This window comes from Mus pahari, chromosome 5 (assembly GCF_900095145.1).
Source record: "Mus pahari chromosome 5, PAHARI_EIJ_v1.1, whole genome shotgun sequence".
Lineage (NCBI taxonomy): Eukaryota > Metazoa > Chordata > Mammalia > Rodentia > Muridae > Mus > Mus pahari.
This window is the reverse complement of record NC_034594.1, coordinates 155,274,339-155,291,420: the sequence shown is the minus strand read 5'-3', so window position 1 is coordinate 155,291,420 and position 17,082 is coordinate 155,274,339. Positions and strand designations below refer to the sequence as shown.

At 42.7% G+C, this 17,082-nt stretch overlaps 1 protein-coding gene across 3 annotated transcripts in view; it reads left to right on the top strand.

The window, feature by feature from the left end:
• Disp1 (dispatched RND transporter family member 1) overlaps positions 1–17,082 on the top strand; it is a 138,123-nt gene that overhangs the window by 44,032 nt on the left and 77,009 nt on the right. Inside the window, exon 2 of one of the 3 annotated variants that reach the window (XM_029538947.1) lies at positions 6,211–6,320. The exons of 1 other annotated variant lie outside the window; for it this stretch is intronic. The gene's annotated coding sequence lies outside the window, so the exon portion shown is untranslated. Of the gene's footprint in view, positions 1–6,210; positions 6,340–17,082 lie in introns of all 3 variants that reach the window. One more of the 3 variants, XM_021198397.1, reaches the window with a different exon arrangement.

Below are 17,082 nucleotides of genomic sequence, written 5' to 3'. Positions count from 1 at the left end.
TGCCTCCCGAGTGCTGGGATTAAAGGCGTGTGCCACCACGCCTGGCAACACTCTAGTCTTAAAGGCTTTTGTTGTTTAAAACAAAACAAAACAAAACTGAACTGGCAATTTATATAAATAGTCTTTTGTTTTAGAGTAAACTTGAAAGCCAAGCTCTGTATATTCAAGCCTTTGAAGTGTAGACTTTTGGAGTTAACCATGTTCTGTGGGACAAGGTGTTATTGTCGTACTGTAAGTCCCCACCCCCTATTTTGGTTTGTTTCTGTAAGCACACATTGTTCAGACATCAGCTCTGTACTGCTGATTGACTCTCTCACTCTGCTATGACAGCACTATCTACTGGCTGTAGTTCCCAACACTTCTTTGAGCTTTTAGCCAGTTACCATCCTGTTTTCATCCTTAACTCTCTGTCACTGTCCCCATTGGTTTACAACTCTGGAGAGGGGTGGGAAGGCACTGCATTTGCTGTGGCCACTGAGGTTCAGGGTTGGCCTCAGAGGGAGCTGTCTTTGTCAGTTAAAGTGAAAACCAATGTTTGTTCTGCATTTCCATTCACAAGTTCAGCAGAGTATTTATTTTAAAGGTACATAACAAACTTTATATTTACTCAAATTCTGGAAGGCCAGGGTGAGTTAGAAAGTATCACGAGGCACAGATCCCTGTGTCACCTGGCGATGGAAGAGGCCAGTTCTCATTTCACAGTTGTATCCCTGGGCAGAACAGAGTTTGGCACATAGTAGGTATGCAGCAAAGGGCTGCACAGTGAAGGAATGGATCTCAGGTGCTTTTGTCTGACTTTTCTTTTATTATTTTTTTTAAATTAAAAATGGATTCTTCTCTCATACAATTGACTGTTCATTTTATAGATGCAGAAGCTTAATCAGGAGGTGGAATCTCTGAGACAGTAGCAGAGTCCCAGAGTATTTTATATCCATTTATCACTTTCTTTATCTTTGAAAGGGCTTATTCTCAAGCTGTACAATAGTTGTAATTAAGTCAAACACAATAATGTGAAATTTTTATATGTACTGCCACAGTGGGTTGACCATTTATAGTTGTTATTTGCATATTCATTGTCTGTAGTCAGGCAACTATAGTGTTCTCATGGAGGTACTTGAACTGTTGCTTTCATGAGCTAATTTTGTTCCTTTTATGTTGGTCTTTTAAAACTTACTAATAACTTCTCTGCTGAGGGCTGCCATGACTGCATTTATTGGACAGAGTGTAGTGTCACTGACTTGAGTGTGAAGGGACTTCAGAAACTGTCTTCCTGAAGGAGTTCATTATTTAGAGAAAGAAATGGGCCTCTGAGCATTCAAGTAACTTGTCAATGTCTCATCAATAGTGGGTGGCAAAGCTGGAGGAAGAGCCTGGGTTTTATAGTCTCTGGTGCAATACATTTCATTGTGAATAATTTACCTCTAACAGGCAGATAAAATAAGAAGTCAGAGTTTTGGTGCAGGTTTGTCTAGGCAGTGATAGATGATAAAATATAGGGCAATCGGGGCAGGCTTACAAATCAGTTACAGTGGGCTTTTCTTTCCTCCCAAGTGCTAGATCTCTATGCCTGTTCAAGAGGGGATCGTGAGAAGATGGCCTAAGGAGAGGAGGAGTCAGGGTTGGCACACACCTGACAGGTCTGGGCTGCTCTCAGGGCAGGAAGAATGATATGGAGAGAATCATGCTGTATGTCTGTACCATGTGATATCTAGTGGGGACTGTTGACACTGTGTTAACTCTGCTGTTGTGGATTGAAGGAAGGCATAGCCAGGAAGGAAATATTACTTCTTGAAAGAAGAACAAAGCCTAGCATACATGTGTGTGTGTGTGTGTGTGTGTGTGTGTGTGTGTGTATTATGTATATATGTATTATGTATTTATATATAGCTACATGTGGGTTTCAAGATTGTTTTTGTATTGATTAAATGAGCCCAGAGGGCATTTAGGAGATACTTTGATAACTTTATCTTGGATAACTGTATCATTTAATGTTACATCCATGTATTACTTTTATTAAACATAATGGAAATAAATGAAAATCCATTCATAGAATTTTATCTTATTTTATTAATCATTTTATTCGTTTACATTTCAAATGGTATCCCCTTCCCCGTTACCCCTCTACCAACCCCCAATCCCATCCTCCCTCACTCCCCTCTATTCATAGAATTTTAGACTTAGGAACTTTTTACTTTTTAGGTTTTACAGAAAGGTCTTGTTCTGTGTCCCAGGCTGGCTTTCCTTGCATCCTCCTGCCTCAGGTTTTCATGTGTTAGGACTGAAAATGTCTCTCCCCCACCCCCACCTCCACCCCACCCCCACAGCTTGTTTATCATAAAGACTGAGTTTAAAACAGTGATGGCAGACGATATATTTTCTATAGAAAAATCAAACACTCATCCTCTGGGTCAGTGCCCTGCCTGGCGTTTCTGACACACTGGTGTCCTCTGGACGCCGAGTTCCAGATGTGCTCTCTCAAGTTGAAAGTATGCACCTATAGGTTTGATTCTCTTACTTTAAAATGTGTTTCATATTTTCTCAGAAAACATATATTTAGCAGTAAACAGATTAAAGTTAGTATATTCACCAAATTTTTGTACACATATTTCCATACAAAATCAGGGCTAATAAATTCTCATAATTTCTTGGGTTGACTTAAAACTGGAACCATCTTTTGGCTAGAAATGGATTGCTAATACACTTTCTATGTGGATTTTCTAAGTCTTGAGTCTCTTGAGCCTTTAATAACTTAAAGGTGAGGATTGATCCTCCTGTACTTTTCCAGCACTGGAGATCCTTGGCCCCATGAAGGTACTTGTTTCATTTAAATTGTAGATACTAATAAAAGAAAAATATTTTGGGGTATAAATATTGACTGAGAGCATGTTAGTCACAGGTTTCACATAGCACCAACAAAGCTGTTTTCATAGAAAAATTAAAACTAGGCAATTTAAAAACTGAGGAAAACACAAGTGATAATTTGTGCTCGGGGTGAGAAAACAAAATACTGTTTCTTTCCTGGGTAAGGCATGTGTTTCATAATTAACTCCTTATAAGCTGTTATTTTTCACTTCAGTAGCATCAACCAGGTCCTGTAATTAAATACTACATTAAAATTTTACTTCTGGTTATTATTTTGTGTATACATGATGTGTATGTGGGAGGCGGTACACATACCATATTGTCCACATGGAGGTCAGAGGGCAACTTCAATGGAGTCAGCTCTCTTCTACCTTTACATGGTCCACAGTTCAACCTAGGTCACCAGGTTTACACAGCAGGTTTGAGGCCCTCTGAATCTTTCCTAGCTTTTAAATGAATTTGTCCAAGTTAGCCTCCATGAGGAGCCCTGACCACCTCTTCTCTGTGTGCTACTGCTGAGGTTTAATAGAGAATCGGGTGACTCTGGGTGACTGCTGCTGTGATGCTGGTGAGGGGAGCACAGAGCCTGGGATCAGCACAGCTGCTAGATCACTTAGCGTGTTGGGCCTTGCATCACAGGGGCCTTAATTTCTGCTTATAAAATGGTATCCTCATTTAAGACTGAATGTGCACTTGCATGTTTTCTGCATATACCTTAAGGATATTAACCTTAAAATGTGCTGTGAATTTTTTGACAGTTTTCTCTTTTTCCTTCTGCGGTAAGAGCAAAGGAAAGTGGTCGGTACCTTTCTGACACCCAATGGGGCAAATATTAATTTAATTAGAAATAGCTCCTACAAACATTTCCTAGAGGCCTGCTAAAAGCATGCATGTTTCTTGCTTTTGACATGTTTTGTGGTTTTGTGGAGATGGAGTATATCCTAGACTGGCTTTGCACTCACAGCCATCCTCCTGCCTCAGCTGAGCGTACCAAGTGTGTGTCTCTATGCTTGGCAGGCCATTGCCAACAAGATTGCTTCTTGCTACTAAATTTTAGGACTTGTTCATGATTTAAATGTTTTTCTAAAAAAAAAAAAAATATGTGAAAAAAGCCAGGGAAATTCCAGAAATGACAGGCGAAAGACAACTTCAGATGGATAATAGGGTATTGATCATACCTGTTCCTTTGGGTTGTCATGAGGATTAAAGGGTATAATCTATTTAAAATCTTAGTATAGTGTCTGACACAGAGCAAATATTTAGTGTTTTTGTATGTGATGTGTGTCTGTGTGCAGTGTCTGTGTTTTTATATTTGCACAGTGCACACACACTATGGCAATTTGTGTGTGATGTGGGTCTGTGTGAGGTGTATCTGTGTTTGTATATTTCCACATGTGCACACACACTATTGCACATTAGTGTGTGATGTGTATTTATGTGTGGGGGTGTGTTCTGTGTTTGTATAATTGCACTTGTGCACACACACTATTGCACATTAGTGTATAATGTGTATTTATGTGTGGGGGTGCGTTCTGTGTTTGTATATTTGCACATGTGCACACACATTATGGTACTTTTATGTATGTGTGAGGTGTGTCTGTGTTTGTATATTTGCACTTGTGCACACACACTATCGCACATTAGTGTATAATGTGTATTTATGTGTGGGGGTGTGTTCTGTGTTTGTATAATTGCACATGTGCACACACATTATGGTACTTTTATGTGTGTGTGAGGTGTGTCTGTGTTTGTATATTTGCACTTGTGCACACACACTGTAGCATACCCGGTGGTCAGAGAACACCTTTGGCATTGGCCCTGACTTTCACCTTGTTTGAAATGGAGTCTCCTTGATGTTTGCTCCCTCTGCTGATTCTTTTTGCCTGTTAACTACCACATATGTTTTTCTTCTGTAAACATGAGATCATTTTATAATACCAGTGTTTTCACCAGCAGAGTGAATGTCTAGAAGAGTGAGCCAATAACAAGAGTGTTGGCTGTGCTCTAAATGGATGTCATTGTCTCGGACTATTACTCATTACTGAGCTGGTCAACAGTATCCATGCCCTACTTCCATAGAATACTTAATCAGTAACCTAAGTCTGTTGTTCTTCGTCCTTTAATGGGTCAAACAGTACTGGCACAGGGTGTGCCATACCCAGGGCTCCAGACTGTGACGAGGTCTGTGATCTCTTAGTCATCGGTGGCTCACTTAGGAAGCCTTTCTCTCGCTTCCTACTCCGGGGTTTGTATTCCTGCAGTTGGAGAAAAGAAGAGTCTGTTAGTCTGGGCTTTAAAAATAGTTCTACACAAGAACAAAACCCAAATTTTATTGGTCATATTTAGAGAATGTTAAGGACTTTGTGGACTGTTATGAGAAATGAAAATGGGTGGGGGGGGGGAAGGGTGACCACTGTCTTAAACTACTGGTTTAAAAATGGAAGCCAGAGATCTACCTTGTTGATCTGCGCTAAGAAGAGTTCCTGGGCAGCCTAAGCTACACAGTGAGGACCCGCTTCAAATGAATCAGACAACCCCACAGCTCCGCCACCCTAGCCCTGCTCACCTCCCCAACCAAAGCAAAAGCAGGAAGAAATACCCCACCTTGTGGCTGATGCAAAATTGTGTGTGTGTGTGTGTGTGTGTGTGTGTGTGTCTCAGGGGAACCCACAGGTGAAGGCTTCCTTAGATCTTAGCTTTTATCACTGATGCCCTGTTGATGGAGACTTACTGCTCTTTATTTCCTTCTCCATCTCCCCTTCCATCCCTACCCTTTTTCTTTTTGGCTAAATAAAGAATGCTGCAACATATATCCTTTAAAATTTTTTTATTTATTTTATTTATATGAGTACACTGTAGCTGTCTTCAGACACCAGAAGAGGGCATCAGATCCCATTACAGATGGTTGTGAGCCACTATGTGGTTGCTGGGAATTGAACTCAGGACCTCTGGAAGAGCAGTGAGTGCTCTTAACCACTGAACCACCTCTCCAGCCCCTTATATATCCTTGTATACACTATTTTAATGAGGTTTTAGGTTTAGTCATGGAGTAAACTCCTGTGGCAATGGGTTTTTAGATGAAGGATTTTAAAAGGTCTATTGAAGTTTGTTGGTAGCTGTAACTGTCCTTCAGAGAGGCCTCCCAGCACTCTGAGGTACAAGTATATTTTTTCAGGTTTGTGGCACCAGCCATCTGCATCCCAGTGTTAGGATTAGAACAAAGTTTTGTTTTGAGTAATCTTTGTGACCATGTCACTAACTTTGTAAGTTGTTTGTTCACATTCTCTGACATGTTTGGCTGCCTACCAGGACTTACCAGCTTCTAACCAGCAGTCTTGTGATTCCTAGGTTGGCCTTGAGCTTCAGTGGCTGCAGAAGACTCCAGACTGAGGGTCTGTAGAGATGAGCTGTGCTCTGGGATTGGCAGTAAGGTGAATCATGTGACCTTCACAGCCAAGGTATCTATCCATGTGGAAGGTAGGGGCTGATCACTTGCCACATTGTGGCAAAATCTATTATAGAAACACAGTGTTACTGTTGTGTAATTCCCTTACTTTTGAGAGCAACTTTCAAATGTCTTTTCTAATTCTTTAAATTCGGGTCTCACTTTGTATCCCTGGCTAGGCTGGAGCTCTCTATATGGACCATGCTGTCCTTGAGCTCATAGAAATCCTTCTGCCTCTATCTCCTGAGTGTTGGCATTAAAGGCATGAGCTACCATCCTCAGGCTCTTAAACATATCTCTAAGGCAGCTTTTGTAATCTTAGTTAATCTAGAGAAAATCAGGGTCTGCTTTTTAGTGTTAATGATACGGGTTTGTGTGTAAAGATGTTAGGTGTACATCCTTGGGTTGGGCACATAAAGGGAGCACACTCATTTATCACACTTACTGCGCAGCTCATGTGTGTGCGTGCTTCCCCTCTCCTCGTGTACAGTTAGTCTGCCCTGTGGAAGATTTGTGGCTCTGGGATTTTACCTGTTGGGAAGGACTTCTAAATCCGAATTAGTACAGTGTCCACTGTAAAACTTTACTTAGTCCTCTTCTCTGTCAGTGAGACAGTGTGACACCCAACTTGGCTCTTTGGCTGTTTATGGCTACAGTGGACTAGTTCTGCTACTACTCCTCTATTACTTCTACTTCCTCTTCTCCTCTCCCTCGTCCCTCTCCTCCTCCTCTTCATCTTCTTTCTTCATCTGTCACAGGAAATATGTTTTTTTAACCCTCCAGATGTCTGTTTATCACAGTTGGGTGTGTTCAGTGTTGATCGGCAAGTTGGGGGTCAGTGCCGTGCGCTGAGGGGATGGCAGAGATGACGCGAAGGAGCCTTGTTTGAAAGTCAGAAACCTTATATAATAGTATGAAGATTTGATAAAGAAATGTTAGTGGAATAATATATCTGACTTTGTAGATTGTGAAAAATGTTTTAAACTTTAAGAAAAAATATATTTATTTTGAAACCAGGCCCTTGTGTCTCATTTGGCTGGCCTTGAACTCTTGGTCTCAGGGATTCCTTCCTCAGTCTCTGGCATAGGTGGCCTGTAGCCATGGACTAGTGTGCCAGGCCAAAGTAATTCTCCAAGTTCTAAAACTTACAAGAGATTAAAAGCAAGCTGGTTATTCTCCAGTGTTGATAGAAATGAAAATGTTACTTACATTGTCAAAAACTAGATTGATAACAAGAGACCAATGATTAACAAGCAAAAAGACAGTTTCTTTGGGGCTGGATCAATGACCCAGCAATTAAGAGCACTGCCTGCTCTTCCAGAGGACCCAGGTTCAATTCCCAGCACCTACTCTGCAGCTCACAACTGTCTGTAACTCCAGTTTCAGGGATTTAGGTGTTCTCTGTTGGCCTTGACAGACAGCAAGCGGGAAGTGGTGTACAGATATGTGTGGAGTCAATAAATTAAAATAAAAATGTAAAGCTGCAGTTCCCGAGCAGGGCATACAGATTGCTAGCACATACAGAAGAGCGTTTGGAAGGCTGGAGCAGGACCATCATAAATTTTGATGCTCCATGGACCTTCTACAAGTTTAAGGCTAGCTTGACCTACATGATGAGACCCTGCCCTCCAAAACAGAAGAAAAGGGGATTTCATTTCCTTAATAAATCACAGGAAAATACCCTTCTCTTAGGAGTTGTTAGGACTGCAGGATGCTATAACTCTCTTGGTGAAAGGTTGCTGAGGCAAACATGGCCGGCCTGTGGGTATTGGGAGCTGATATCCAAGAAAGCAGCTTGAAGAGATATAGTACTCAAGGAAATTAGAATAAAGAAGCAAAAAGTCACACAAAAGTCATCACCATGCAGGGGATTCTTGTCTGAGAATTTTTACTAAATATAAAGAAAAACCCAGAAGCAATCTGAAAATTCAGTCATAGTAGTGATGTTTGAAACTATGAGTTTTTGAAACTGTGTGTATAATACAGTGGTAGAAACATTTTCATTTGCATTTATAAAGCTTACCTTGTGTGGTTGTTTTGATGGTGGTAGGGTTAGAGCAAGACGGCATTCTGATTTGTTGGAAAGAGGAGCATTTTAGACCAGGAGTATATATAGTGAGACGCTAAGGAGAGCCTTGGGCTGCGGTAGTCAGGCCTGTGTAGTTCAGCTTCCCTTCAGTGTTAATGGGCTTCTTTAGTCAGAAAACCAGTGACCATTGTTTACTTAAATGAAGTAATACTTTGAAGCTCTTCTATAGAAAGAAGTGTTTATTTCTGTGATACAGTACGAGATGCAGATTATTTACTAAAGGAGGGATCTTTGTTTACTTCACACTTGGGAGGCTCAGGGGCATAGCTCAGTTCCTGGCTGTGTAGTGTGGTTTGTAGAGTGGTGGAAGCATGATCAGAGGCAAGTGGGCACATCCCAAGCTGGCATGAGGGAGACAGGAGAAGCCAGCACCCATCTTACACAGGGTCTCATTGTGTAGCATTGGGTGATATGGAACTCACTATATAGAACAGGCTGACCTTGGATGCACAGAGATGGGCCAGGGCCACTGTGCTGGCTTGAGAAAAAAATACAGCAAGTTAAAAAAAAATCCAGGTGGTCGCAGGAGAGCTGCCAAGGTATTTCAGTAAAAGTGCCTTATGGTTCTAGTGATGTAAGTATCTCCTAATAGGCCCTACCTCTTAAATCCCACAGTACTTCTCAGTACCCCAAACCTGGCTGTCAAACCTCTAATCACAATGGACTCTCAAGTCATAGCAGAGGCTGTATACACATCTCTTCATAGAACTTCACAGTAAAACAAAACAAAACTGTACACATATACACGTCTGTGTTTATCTGTGTATTTGTATGTATGTGTGTATATTAGACAGGTTCAGTGGGTAATGAAGGTGCTTGCTGTCTACGCATGAGGATCAGAGCTTGGGTCCATCACCCTTGTTAAAGCTGGGTGTGACAGTTACGTCTATAACTCAAGTACTGGGACTAGATTTGGGCAGAGATGGGAGGGTCCTGAGGCTCACTGGTCAGCCACTCTAGCCACACAAGAGAGCTCCAGGGTCAATGACCTTTAGTCCCAGTACTCTGTGACATTGAGGCCATCCTAATCTACATAATGACTACCCAGGGCCCTACCTTAACAAACTAACAAAAATAGAGAGTAATAGAAGAAGTCATGTGATGGTGGCCTTTGCCCCCACTCTTGTACACATGGACAGGCACAACTGCCAACATACATACATAGCTCCCATATATGCAACACACACACACACACAAACCGTGGATAAAATAGTATGTGGCTTTGCTATTTCCACTTTTAAATACCAAGGCATTTGATGTTGAGCAGTAGGAGATTGATGTTTAGTATTCTCAGATACTGGATCTTCAGATGTTGGAATGCTCACATGTCTGTGTTTACAGCACTGCTACTGAATTTGAATGTGCATGTGAACTCTCTGAGGGTCATTTTTAGAAGCAGATTCAGGAGGAGAATGTCTGAAGAGGGGCCTGAGAATGGCACACACGGTCACAAGGGTTTAAGGGGCCCTTTATAGTCTGCTCTCTAGCTGTGAACTCAGTTCTCCCACTTAGGAAATGCGCGACTGTTAGAGCTATCAGCTGCACTCACTGTGCGTGTTGCCCCTCGAAAGTTAGTTGTTGAAGTTGCCCCTGCTAGCAGTGTGTTAAAATTCCTTCCCCAGGGAAGACAAAAAGCAGTCTACCCTTCCTCCCAAGATCTCCAGGGGGAAAGATTCCGTCCAGGTTCACTGGGGAACTGATGAGCTAGCTGCTTGGGCTTCCTTACAGAGCCTAAGTGAGGGGTTTTACCCAGCAGGGCACAGGACCCCCTCTAATCTTTCCTAGCCTCTGTATATCCCAGCCCCTCTGGAGGCCCTGTGTCTCCTGATGGCTTCATAGTCAGGAGAGAATCTCCCACACTGCATCTCTATGCTAGTGAGGCTTAAACCACTGACCAGCCCAGCCAGGAAGATCTTTGCAAAGGACACAGAAGAACTCCCCAGGATAGCAGTTGCTTGTTTAAGAGGATAGCCACTCACAGCAAGTAGTTACTTAATACATGAAAACAACCTGTGACAATTAGTGGGTAGAATTGAAAAACAAATATTATACTTTAGTAAAGCAGCTGGAATGAGCCTCTGTGTATTAGTCGCGAGTGTGTGTGTGTGTGTGTGTGTGTGTGTGTGTGTGTGAGAGAGAGAGAGAGAGAGAGAGAGAGAGAGAGACAAGCCCCTAAAACCAATTCATTACATAAACTAACATCAGAACTCAGTCTGTGATATCCCATATCACCCTAAGTGTGGTTAAAGCATGGGCAATGGACTGTTCTTAGTAGAGTAACAAGTAATTAATACCAAAGTTATTTCGGTGATGGCTTTTCAACAACTGGCTAATAGTGTAGAATGCTTTAAAGTACTTCTGCTTTGTTGTCCTCTTTACACTTTGATTTGTGTATGTGCACATGCGTGTCCCAGATTAGCATGTGTTTATACTCTTTATCAGTGACAGCGCAGAAAGATGGCTTTCTTTTGAAAATATTTTTCTTGATTCTCTAGAATTTCATACATGTATACACTGAAATTTGATCATACCTACTCCCATTTCTTCCTTCCAGTTCCCTAATCTACCCCCTTCATGTTCTTGCCTTCTTCCTTTTTATAACCCACCCATGACTTTCTTTTGAAATAAGATATTGACAGCAGATGTTACAGTCCTGCCACGTTGACTAAATACAAATCTCAGGATGTTCCCACGGTGCCTGATGCTTGAAAGTTTTATGACCTCCATTGTAGTTTAGCCTGAATCAGGGGCATGCATACACACAGTGCATGGATATGGCTGTGAGTCCAGTCTGCATGGCTACGAACTGCCTCCTCCTCCTGTGTTCTGGGCCCACCTTTCTGTCTATGTCTGCTGCTTTCTTAGCATCGTCTCTCCCCTCTTCTGGTCTGTCTTTACTCCCTAAACAACAGATCTGACCCCCATAGACCAGTGGTTCTCAACATTCCTAATGTTGCAACACTTTCATACAGTTCTTCCTGTGTGCTGACTCCAACTATGAAATTATTTTGGCTACTACCTCATAACTATAAATTTGGTACTGCTATGAATCATAATGTAAATATTTGATATTACAACCCCTCTGAGGAGGTCAGGTTGTGACCCACAGGTTGAAAACTTCTGCCTTAGACTCTTAATGCTGAGACATTCAAACCATTCTTATTTGAGTTAAAATGACCACCCATTCTTCAGCAGAAATTAAGACAGCTTACAAAGGCCTGTTCACTCATTTGTTTTTAAAATATGTTGCATGTCGTTTCATGAGAAATAACTAGTTCCCAATTCTTCTCTATTGTGCGAAAGTCATTCTAACATGTGACTTAATGGGTAGCCCCAGGGCTTCCTGTCTGCTCTAGCATCCTGTTGTAATGCTGTGCACCATTCAGCCCCTGGAAAACTGCTGGATACTCTGCAGAGATATGTAAAGGGGCTTGCTGTGACTGTGTTGTTAGGAAAGCCCTTTTCAGTGCAGACTCCTCAGAAAGGTCTCTGGTCGCCTGGCATTTTCCTTCTTCCTGACTGGCCTCAGCTCTGAAGGGCATGCTTCTCAGGGACAGTTTGCCCGGGGCCTGATTTGGGGCACTCCACCCTCTCTCTCACTTGTCCTGATTGTGCCTCTGCCTAGCTGGGCATAAGTTCTCCCAATCAGCTGGCTGGGCACTCTAGTTTCCTCCAAGACACCCGCAATTTATCCCGGTTAGTCTAGCGAAGGCCTTGTCTTCTCTCCTCAGTTTACAGACGCGTGGTTCACTAATGGAATGGAGTCTGCTCGGTGTTCGTTTCTCAAAAAGTGTCCAATACTGTCATTCTTTAATTCTTTTTTGTTAGCAAACAATGATAGCAAAACAAATGAACAAACAATTATATGTTAATGACAGATGTAAAGTGATTACTTAAAAATGAAAGCTTATTTTTTATTGTGATACTCAGAGCTTTAAGTTTTGTTTTAAGAGAAATGTCTATAGTACTCTTTTCTTTTCTTTCTTTCTTTTTTGGTTTTTTGAGACAGGGTTTCTTTGTATAGCTCTGGCTGTCCTGGAACTCACTCAGTAGACCAGGCTGGCCTTGAACTCAAAAATCTGCCTGTCTCTACCTCCCAAGTGCTGGGATTAATGGTGTGTGCCACCACTGTCTGGCTTACTTTTTTCTTTTAGTGAAGTAATTACTATTTTTAAAAATAGAATTAGATATATATTATGTTTTATGGTATAGTATCCCATCAAGAACCAGTCTGATGTTTAGTACATAATATTACAAGAACTTTTTGACACTGTAATAAAATGCCTGAGGCAAACAACTTAAAAGGAGGGAAGGTTTATTCAGAGATTTCAGCACATCTATTTGCCTTGGGCTCATGCTGGCATGTTATTCCACAGTGGGAGCCTGCGTTGGAGGAGGCCTGTTTACCTAATTGTAGTCAGGAAGCAGAAAGTGAGGTCAGCCCCAGGGTTTCATTTTCCCCTCTGTTACAATTAGAATCTGAAATGACCCCACAGGCTCATGTTTTGAAAACTTGTTCCTAGAGGCTGGGGAAGGTTGTGCAGCCTCACTCTGTTGCCTACACTGAAATGTGAAATGCCATCATCACACACTCTGCATCACGGCCATTATGAATGCTACCGAACCTTCGCTGTGATGCACAGAAGTCCCTGAAACCACCAGTAACAGAGCCTTTTCTCTCCCAGTTGTTTCTATCAGAAACAAAGAGTGCTCTTCAAGGGCACACCCTGGTGACCTAACTTCCTCTCATTAGGCCCCACTTTCTAGAGTTCCCATCACCTGTGGGAACACAGATTGCTATCCATGCCTTTGGTGCTCACCCCTTGGGGGACACTCAATGTGCAAACTGATTTTTCTGGTGCTTTGCCATTTGAACAAGTTTGAAAATACTCACATGATGCAAACTGGAAAGAAATGTGTAGGGTGAAATGGATATCTTTTGTTATAGTTAGGGTTACTATTGATAATGAAACACCATGACCACAGCAACTTGGAGAGAAAGGTTTTATTTCGCTCAGTTCTTATAACAGTTCATCATCAAAAACAGTGAGGGCAGGAACTCAAGCAGGGCAGGAACATGGAGTCCAGAGCTAATGAAAAGAAAATGGAGGGGTGCTGCTCACTGGCTTGCTCATGGTGACTTGTTCCAGCCCGATTTCTTACAGAACCCCGGACCAAGCCCAGGATGGCACCACCCACAATGGGCTGGGCCCTACCCCATCAATCACTCATTAAGAAAATGCCTTGTACCTGGATCCTATGGAGGCATTTTCTCAATTGCAGTTCCCTCCTTTTAGATGACTCCATCTGTGTCAAGTGACATAAAACTAGCCAGGACATCTTTGTACAGCATAAAACTCTCTGCATCTCGGCTATGGGGAGGGAGACAAAGACATGAGGGAGAGGCCCTTTCAGTAACCTTCCTGGCTTAGCATCTGATACATCTGATTTCTTTTAGATTCCCCTTTGTGTTTTCTCATGGTTCTGGCAGAGAGCTTGACTCTGGAACATATAAAGAGTGAGTCAGAGAATCAAGGACAGAGTATCAGTCTATTTATCAGGTAGCAAATCTGATGATGTGGGTCTCTACCTTGTCTGTTAGCTTGTGTTGCTTCATATGCTGTAGATGTAGGTATCCATGTGTCAGGGTGTGTTGATTGAGTATAATGGAGAAGCTAACAAAGTCACTATACTAGCCAGCTTTCCCCCTCACTGCAGAGTTTAATTGTACTAGTCTGAGGAGGCTTGATTAGAATGGCCCCCAGAGGTTTATATAATTGAATGCTTAGTCATCAGGGAGTGGCAGTATTTGAAAGGATTAGAAGGATTAGGAGCTGTGACTTTGTTGGAGGAAGTGTGTCACTGAGAGTGGACTGGAAGGTTCAAAGGCCCATGCCAGACCTCCTGTCTCTCTCTTGGCCTTCAGTCAGGATGTAGCTCTTGGCTTCTACTCCAGTGTCATGTGCCCTACCATGCTCCCCACCATGATGGTAATGGGATAAACCTCCAAAACTCTGAGTCCCTAAAGAATTGCCTTGGTCATGGTGTCTGTTCATAGCAGAACACTGACTTGCATACAATTCAATGGAGGAGGAAGTTTTCTTGTACTTTGATGACTGACCTGTTGTTAGAGACCATCTTATACTGTACTTTTTGAAGAAGAAGAATAACCCAGAGCTGTCTTTTCTTGATGTAAACAACCTAAGAGAAGAAAGAAATACTTGGCTGGTGGTTCAGTCTGTGGTCATGTGACTCCCGCTTCTGGCCCTGATGAGGTAGAATTTGGCAGTATGTTGTGTGGAGGAAAGATGCTCACCTCATGAACAGCAGGCAGAGACAAGGTTTACACTTAAAGGCACATTTCCAGTGACTTCTGCCCTCCAGCCCAGCTTCACCTCCCAACATCCCATCCGACTGAGCTAACCAAAGAATCCTCATGATCGGTCGCCCTCAGTAGTGTCATCAGCTGGGACCAAAACTACAATGAAGGTGCTGTTTGGGGACATACTTCATATCCAACTCTAACAATCTCAAAGTGCACTGTCAGACAGGTCCACAGACTGTGGAGAAGAATTTAGATCTTCCTGATAAAGAGTACCTGCACTTCTTTTCTAAAGGGGGATTAACACAGGATAGAAGGCAAGTGAGCGCAGATGTGGCTGGCTGGGGGCCAGCCCTCTGAAGCCAGCTTGCACAGACAAACCCCCGTCAATCCCTAAGGCATAGGAAGCCCCGGTGTACTTCATGTCAGAGCTGTTGTGAGACTGTCATCTTGTGTTTCCTTTGAAGAACCTGCCCTTACGTAAGGCCAGGTCTCTGACCCACAGAACCTTGAAAGAAAATTCCTTTGCCAAAAGGGAGTTGAGAGTTGCTTCAAGCGACTTGACACGAGGTGTTGACTTACAGGCTTCCTGGGGGCGGGGCAGGGTGGGGTGGGGTGTCTGTGCAGTTGGTCTCATTTCGAGAGAGGAAAAGGGTTCCCTGTTTACATGACTCCCTGTGGACCTCACAGATCAGGGTGAAGTATCTTGGAATTCTATGGGCTATGGCATGTTTCACTGCAGATATTTAGGGGCCAGTCAGTGTGCTGATAATACTTGAAATGTGTCTTGAGACACTTTTTAACACTAGCTAAAAAGGGAAAAAATGCTTACGGAAGCTCAAGGTTCAGTTTCCGGGATGCCAAGCTATCGCTTCTTCCCTGATGTGCTAAGGGGAGCTGGAAACAGAAGGCTGGAATGTGCTACCTCTGACACCAAAGTGGTACTGGTTGAGACAGGCACAGTGCTGAAAGAGTTGCTTGAGGACCTGAAGCTCAGCTCCTCTTTTCTGCCTGCTTATCACCTTCAGATCATAACCAGAATATCTGCATTGCTCAGGGGATTTGACTTTAAAAAACCTCGTCTATACTTTCTGTCTTAGTAAATATCAAGTTTGGCTTAATGGCTTCCCGAACTTAAGTCATTCAGATGTTGCATTGTTATTGATATTAATATGTCTGTGCTTAAAATGTGAGTGTAAATTGAGAATGGCCATTATTTTTCCTAGTTTGGCAGGTTGGATCAGGGTTTGGGTCACAGCCCTGTTAGAGATGACTCTGCTGCGTGTGGTCATGTGACTCTAACCCATCAAGCCTGAGTCTGTGGTGCCTGCAAGGCTCTCAGCTGTCAACTGTGCAGCTTTCTGAGTTCACAGCTTGGGGTAGAGCTGTAGCGTGAACCTGCCTGGAAGTGGCCTGGAACTTAGGTAGAGCCAAGCTGGCATTCCAAACCAGGTTATTTTTCTACTCAAGACTGTTTCTAGGAGATCATTTCATTTTATAAGATTTCTTGAACATTATAACATGCTCCTCATTGAGTTTTCCCCAATTTACTTTTAAGTGGAGAGAGGCTCATAAATTTTAATTGTAGATATACTGGGCCATCATAAAATCATAATGAATATCACATGTTAACAGTGGACTGTGCCCTGACTACATGGATATAAATGAGGTACAATAAATGTTCCCCCACCCCGTGTGTGTGTGTGTGTGTGTGTGTGTGTGTGTGTGTGTGATGCAGTATATTGATACTCTACTTAATTTATATGTTGTTCCAGCATTGGGGGCTGGAGCCACAGCTGAGTGGCTAAGAGCATTGGCTGCTGCTGTTCCAGGGGACTTGGATTTGAGGCACAGCATCCAATGATAACTTACTGCATCTACAGACTCAGCTATAACTTCCACATGATAACTTACTACCATCTACAGACTCGACTGTAACTGATGTCCTCTTAAGGCCTCTAGGGTCGCATGTGCGTGCACAGATGCGCATGAACACACATACACACACATGTTATTAAAAATTATGAAATTAGAATATGTACAATATTTGCCATCATCATTGCTGGGCTCATGTGTACAGCTCTTGTTGTCTGGGAAACAATGTCTCCTTGAAGTCCTCCACCTCTGTCTCCTAGTCTTTCTGCTTCCTCTTCCCAGATGAAAGCTCTCATTGGCTCGTGTTTGCTATGTGACTTTCTTCTGATAACGCCTAGTCACGTACCATTACAAGACTCCGTACCCTCCAAGGCAAAGGCTGCAAGACATAGAGAAGGGATATAGCTGGGCGTGGTGGTGCACGCCTTTAATCCCAGCACTTGGGAGGCAGAGGCAGGTAGATTTCTGAGTTCGAGGCCAGCCTGGTCT